Source organism: Cryptomeria japonica, chromosome 7 (assembly GCF_030272615.1).
Source record: "Cryptomeria japonica chromosome 7, Sugi_1.0, whole genome shotgun sequence".
Classification (NCBI taxonomy): domain Eukaryota; kingdom Viridiplantae; phylum Streptophyta; class Pinopsida; order Cupressales; family Cupressaceae; genus Cryptomeria; species Cryptomeria japonica.
The window spans coordinates 165,528,979-165,535,319 of record NC_081411.1 but is presented as its reverse complement, the minus strand read 5'-3'; the positions used below and the strand labels follow the sequence as shown (position 1 = coordinate 165,535,319).

General features: G+C 31.7%; 1 protein-coding gene across 3 annotated transcripts in view; it reads left to right on the top strand.

The window, feature by feature from the left end:
• The first annotated feature begins 2,881 nt into the window (after nucleotides 1-2,881).
• Nucleotides 2,882-6,341, top strand: part of LOC131057632 (uncharacterized) — an 87,279-nt gene continuing 83,819 nt past the window's right edge. For 2 of the 3 annotated variants that reach the window (XM_057991778.2, XM_057991779.2), the window contains exons 1-2: nucleotides 2,882-3,112; nucleotides 3,301-3,398. The gene's annotated coding sequence lies outside the window, so the exon portion shown is untranslated. Of the gene's footprint in view, nucleotides 3,113-3,265; nucleotides 3,399-6,341 lie in introns of all 3 variants that reach the window. The other variant, XM_057991780.2, reaches the window with a different exon arrangement.

Below are 6,341 nucleotides of genomic sequence, written 5' to 3'. Positions count from 1 at the left end.
GTTGGGAATGACTCAACTTGAGCCCAAATCAAAATTTTATTTTAAAAGTTATGGGGTCATTTCGTGGATTAGATACCAAGATTGGGGTTGGTTTGGATATGAATACATAGAAATATGATCAAATTAAATTTGAGCACAAACATCGATAAAAAACAACTAATATAATTTTTTTTACCATTATAATACAAATTAAAAATAATAATTAAATTCTAATTTCTACGCATAATGTCGATTAGCTGCAAAATTGATCTAAGGGAGAGGGGTCATAGTTGTGGAGACTAATTTCACGAGCATGCAATGTTTACATGAAATATCATAAGACGTTTGTTTTAATTTAGAAATGTGAAATGACCTCTATTCTATCTACAATTAAGGTTTGGAAATGTGACTTATCACACAACTTGCCACATTAATATATATAGCAAGAAGTATTTTAAAATAAACTTTTTAAAGATTCAATCAATACTTAATCGTGGTATCCCTAAAAAATAAACAAAGACTTAATTTAGTTTTGGTTAGAATAGTATTGTAGTTTTATTTAAAATGTAGCATATATGCAATCTAAACGATTTGAAGACCTTTTTGGTAACCATAAGTCTTGTTATCTCTAATAGTTATTTGTTGTTATAGAAATAAAACATAATTATTTCAAATACAACTAATATTCAACTTTAAATGACCATAAAACTTTTATACATTTCTTTAAATTTCATGATAAAATGCATTATGCTCACCTTTTATATTTATGATAGGACAAACTATTAATATTAAACACTCCAATGCACATATATTATCACTCTAGTAGTTATACACATAAAAAAAGTATTTATTCATATATCAACAATACTTGTTGTGATGTACCCATTTTTGTGAGCATTAGAGTTCAAAGGATTAGCCTATCATTTGACCCTCGAAGGCTAGTATGGTGTATTGGAGGGTCTAATTTGGGTGTTATGGAGCTCTTCAGGTGGTAGATGGCGGTGTTTTCCTCTCTAGATTGTTGGCATATTCTAAGGGTAGGTTATTCAGAGGTTTCTAGTTCCATTTTGAGGGACTTACCATTTATATTAAGTCAATGGTTGTTGGAGAGGGACCCTTACTATATTTAGTAAGGCGATTGGATGCATAGTGGATATATTGGTTAACTCCTAGGTTCATCCGAAATTGAGAAATAATGATTAATGATGAAGTTCTAATGTTATAATTATTATTAAAGTTATACTTTAATAATAATTAATTATTAAGTGCATATCATTAATAAATTAAGTGGACTTTATTTAAAAGGGAGATTTAAATGTTTTAAAAGTATACTTTATAACAAGTGCTAAAGTATTATTTAAAGGGGAGATATAAGTGTTTAATAAAGTATACTTTTTATTTTAAGTTGTGCATCAAAATAAGGGAAAAAAGAAATGAAATTAAAGTAAATTAAAGAAGATGGAGACAAATGCAAATTAAACATTATAAAAGGGGATTTGAATTTCATTTCATTCATTCTCAAATCATTTCAACATCTGTCTATTCTGAACAAGCTTTGGCTTTGAAGAAGAAACGTAGGGTTTCACTGTAATTTCAATCTTGGAGAATGTAGCCTCTCTTCGATTATGTTGGTGGCTTCATACGGAGGGCACATCTGAGCATCAATGGAGTTTATGCAAATTTGAGTTAATTATCTCAAAGTATTTCAAGGGTATGTAGAGCAAATATGAAGTTATTGAAGATAAGCATTATTAAATTTCTTCATTGCTGGTTGTGCCTTCTTCGTTGGCATGTGGGAATCATTAGTGTGAAGATTCAAAGTGATAATCTACATAAAAATTCAAGGGTTTGATGATTTAATTGCTACCATATATTGGATAGGGTTTGATGATATTCTTTCTACTGTATGACTGCAACAAACTTTATACTTCATTCTGGAACCATGTATGGTAGAGGGTTTCAAGGCATATCTTACATGTAAGTTCATGAATTGCAACTCCTAAATTTTCTGGGTATTGTTGATTTAGATAATAGGAGATATTGTATGAACTAGGTTGTCGATATTTTGTGAAAATACTAGGTACCCAAGCAGATATAAAAATATGGAATTTTCAACTTTGTATTCCCTATGTAATATTGCAATATCTCCTATTTTGTTGCATTAAATTGTAGTAACAAACATTGTCAATATATTACAAACATTCATCAAAACAAACCAAAACATTGAAAGAAGGAACTACAACTGCAAGTAAAGACATTGCAAGCCAAGTGTTTGACAATATTCCTTGGAGCTCAAATCAACAAAACAGGGTCTGATTACCAAGGGATATTACACTTGTTTAAAATGAGAACCTTATTTTTTTATAAATGATATATTTATAGTGGATAGGGGAGAGAGCTTAATAGTTGCCCATGTTTGCACGCCTAAATCCCTGATAGTATTTTTACAAATAACCAATACATGAGAATTAAAAATCTAGTAAAATATTTCACATGTACCAATAGTTGTCTACTTGTGCATATGTAGTTAACCATTGAAGATTAATTTGAAGAATTTTTTTTAAAAAAATTGACGTTAAGAAAAATATGTATTAAAAAAATTGTGCAATATTTTTGGTGGATGTAAACACATGATTATTGAAGTACATATGAATAAATATGAATTGATACCTAAAAAAAGATGATATTTTAATAATCATTTAAAATAAAAATTAATTAAAAACTATAAAAAATTATTAAGAAATTTTAATTCTTTACATTGATAATATCTTGACGAAACTAATATTCACTTTTAGACCTTTATGCATATAACCTTCAACTATATTACCAATAAAATGGTGCCAAACTATTGACTCCTCCCCTAAGGTTGATATAGATATCTCAAACAAATTTAAAACAGAATAAAATGTAAGAGTTCAAGACAACATAACCCTTCAAATTAAGCTGATCATTCGCGGTTATTCTGAAAAATATGCTTCTTTCTGAGCGAGTTGCCCTTTTGCAGGAGCGGCTAATAAGGCTACAACTGTGATATTCCTGTGGTACGAGTTGCGCGAACGCAGTTTTCAGGGCTGACTGAGGAACCCCAAATGCTGATTTCTCTACGCTGGTCACAGGGATAAGTTTGGCTTTGGTACATAGCTTTCCCCTGTCTTTTTTGGAAAACAAAATTACTGTTAACGTTCAATTATCTGTAGGGCTCTGTAATGTTTAGGACAAAACATATTTGCTGCAATATGTTACTAGGAATAACAACATCCGTCCTTTTGATTTTTCTTCTATACAGGTAATATACCACAAATGCAATTTTGGTTTGTGCAGGATAATATGCATACAGATAAGTAATGCGTCTGTTCACATTCTGTGGCGGCTTATCTTGTTCTTGTGCATTGTCTTTTGAGCCGTGTTTTATTCTACAGGTATCGCATTCTTATAACTTTATTGTTTACCATTATTTTATTAATATTAGATGTTCACAGTCATGATGAATTTGTGAAGTTTTTGAAGAAAACTGTACGGTAGCCTCGACACAAAGCTTGACTCACATTTCCTGATCAACAATATTTATTATCGTACCCAATTTGTGTGACGGAACTTTCTTTTGTACTACAATATTTATTAATAACCGTAGATTTGCATAGTCGCAGTGAATTTGTAAATATTTTTGGAGAAATTTGTGCAGTATTTTTCATTCTGTGATCGATTCTAAATATTGTTGCACACGATTTCTGCATACTATCACCCCTTTCTGTCATCTCTCTGTTGCTTTTTTAATTTCTTTGGTGTGACTTGCAGTTTTCATCCCCATTTCTATTCTCGATATTAATATACTACTTACAATCTATCTTCCCTGTGCATTACCTAAATTCCGTGTGTGGCTTTGATCCGATAGAGGGGGTTTCTATGAATTTCTTAGGGTTTCCTCTGGAAAAATTTAGGAGCCTTTTCCAATCAGGTTGTTCCATAGTTTCTATTGTTACTTTGAGCAGCATGTGCTGAGAAGTTATAGTTGAGAAAGATACGGGAAACTGAATACTTTAAAATCTGCAATGCCATACATCCCTGTTTGATGAATGTGTTCAACATTAAAACACAATCAAACTTTTTTCAGAAGTCTCATGTTCTACAGAGAGGTAGCAAGAGTAATAGTGCAAAACAGTAAACCACTGGATAAAATACTATATTATAAATCAGCAAGAACATCTCTCACTATTAGAACAATGAATAGGAATAGATATGCAATATTCAAATTAGTCTTGTTGGAAAGTTTCTCTCATTACATTAACTATTCATTTTCAACGCAAAGTACACCAGTAATTTGTTAACACTATTTTAGCTGTTAACGTTTATTAAGACTAGATTATGGCAATCTGAAGACAATTTTCAGATTCAAGGTAAAAGATTTGCTAAATTTTGTGCATTAATAATAATTATTGAAATATGCATCTTGTAAGGGTGTTTCTTATAATGATGACATAACAACCATGAATTTCAGTTGCAAATAGAAATCACAGAATAGGGTAACCACGATACATGCTAAAAATGCAAATCTGCAGGACTACTTCAAGGGGGCTTAGCAGGATGTATTTTGTTTTATTTTTCTACCATACAAAATAAAAGATTTTGCCCAATTATTACACAAAACTATTGCGTTTTTAAGCTTGACCTCTGGCATTCTTCTACCTTTCCCATCTTTGATGTGTAATAATAGTATATGGATGATGCTCAGTCCTATAAATTGAGAATCAATGAAACAGTGGTTGCATGTGAATAAGACCAAGTATATATTGAACAGGTGATTTGTGAGAGACACTGGAAGGTGCATGCCGATTAAACCTGTCTGTTTTGACACTTGATGGCAACTAGTTCTTGTCCCCAAACAAGTTTTTGAGAATATGCTATCAAGTTCTGAAGTTGAATTGCAGAGCGCAACCAAACAATTTACGCCAAATACTAGGCTTATGTTAAGCATGATTGTAGTAGATTTCAGTGAATGTGAGAAAGGGAAATTAAGCATTTCAAAATTTAAAAAAGCATAGGAAAAACAAACAATGAAAAGTAGACGGTACACTTCAAGATGTATGATCATCTGTGTGTTGCAGATTTTATATGACAAGTTCGTTCAAGGCAGGGATGGTGCCCTTTCAAATCTGGGCAACTTGCCACCATATGAAGAGTGGTCTAGAAAATATGGATTTGTATATAACGGTTCCAGATTTTAAAGGTTTATTCTATGCAAAGAGTCTGTGGTGTCTTTTGTCATTTGTAACACCCATATACATGCCACATGATATAAATATTACTTGCCATGCCCTGTTTCTGGAAACCAACCTGTATAATATTGTACTATGATATAACTGAATTAATCTAGTAGTATAACTCAAGGCTTCACTACTAGTTTTCAATACTTGTATCATATCAAAATTGTTTCTTGTTGTATACTAGATAAATTTTTCTTTTCTTTCCTGTCAGACTGTAGTATAACTGGTTGAGCTACAGGCATTAAAGTCACAATTTAGAGCAGAAAAATAACTGCTCGTGTTGCTATGTAGTTAGAGCAGCAACATTAGAGATATGGTCTGTCATTAAATTCAAAGATAATAAATTTTGATCAAATGTTTGTCTTCAAATAATTCCAGAATGAAGTATATGTTTTCTTTCTTACATGACCATAATATTGAGATATGCTGGTCAAGCAAATGTCTCAGCTGGATCAACCACCTCATTGTTTGACATATTATTTCATTCTCAATAACATCATCTCCCTTATATCAGTGTTTTCTTCTAGGGATGTTGATCATCAGATTATGCAATATGCAACAAACAAGAATGTATTTTGGTAGCTTTTCTAAATTTGGGTGCCACACTCTAGATTCCAGAATTCCTATATCTTCTTTAGCCTTCCAAATTCACACACAAAAAAAGTGCATTGATGACAACTCAAAGCTGAATTTCATTCAACTACTTCTTAGAGCTCCATTGCAAAGCATGATTAAACATGATGACACTGAATTTCCACCACATCAATAATGTGCTCTGTTATGTTTAATGAACCAAGACAGATAAGATGGCCATTTGATCTCTCTCCACCTTTGCACATTCTATAAAAGGGTGAATCTCTTAGAAGTCTAGAATCATTAACAGAAACAGACCACTTTGTAAAAACATCCATGAAATACAAATTATTGTGAACAATCACTTATGATTTGATATTATAGTTCTGGTCTCAATCATACCAATAAGATGAACACTCGTTAGCTGGAAGTTGGCTTAGAATTTGAGTTATGCTTATGGCATTGGAACAAGTTGGAAAAGTTTGATATTTGATAGCTTTCTTTTACATGTTCAAGTGCCATATGCTG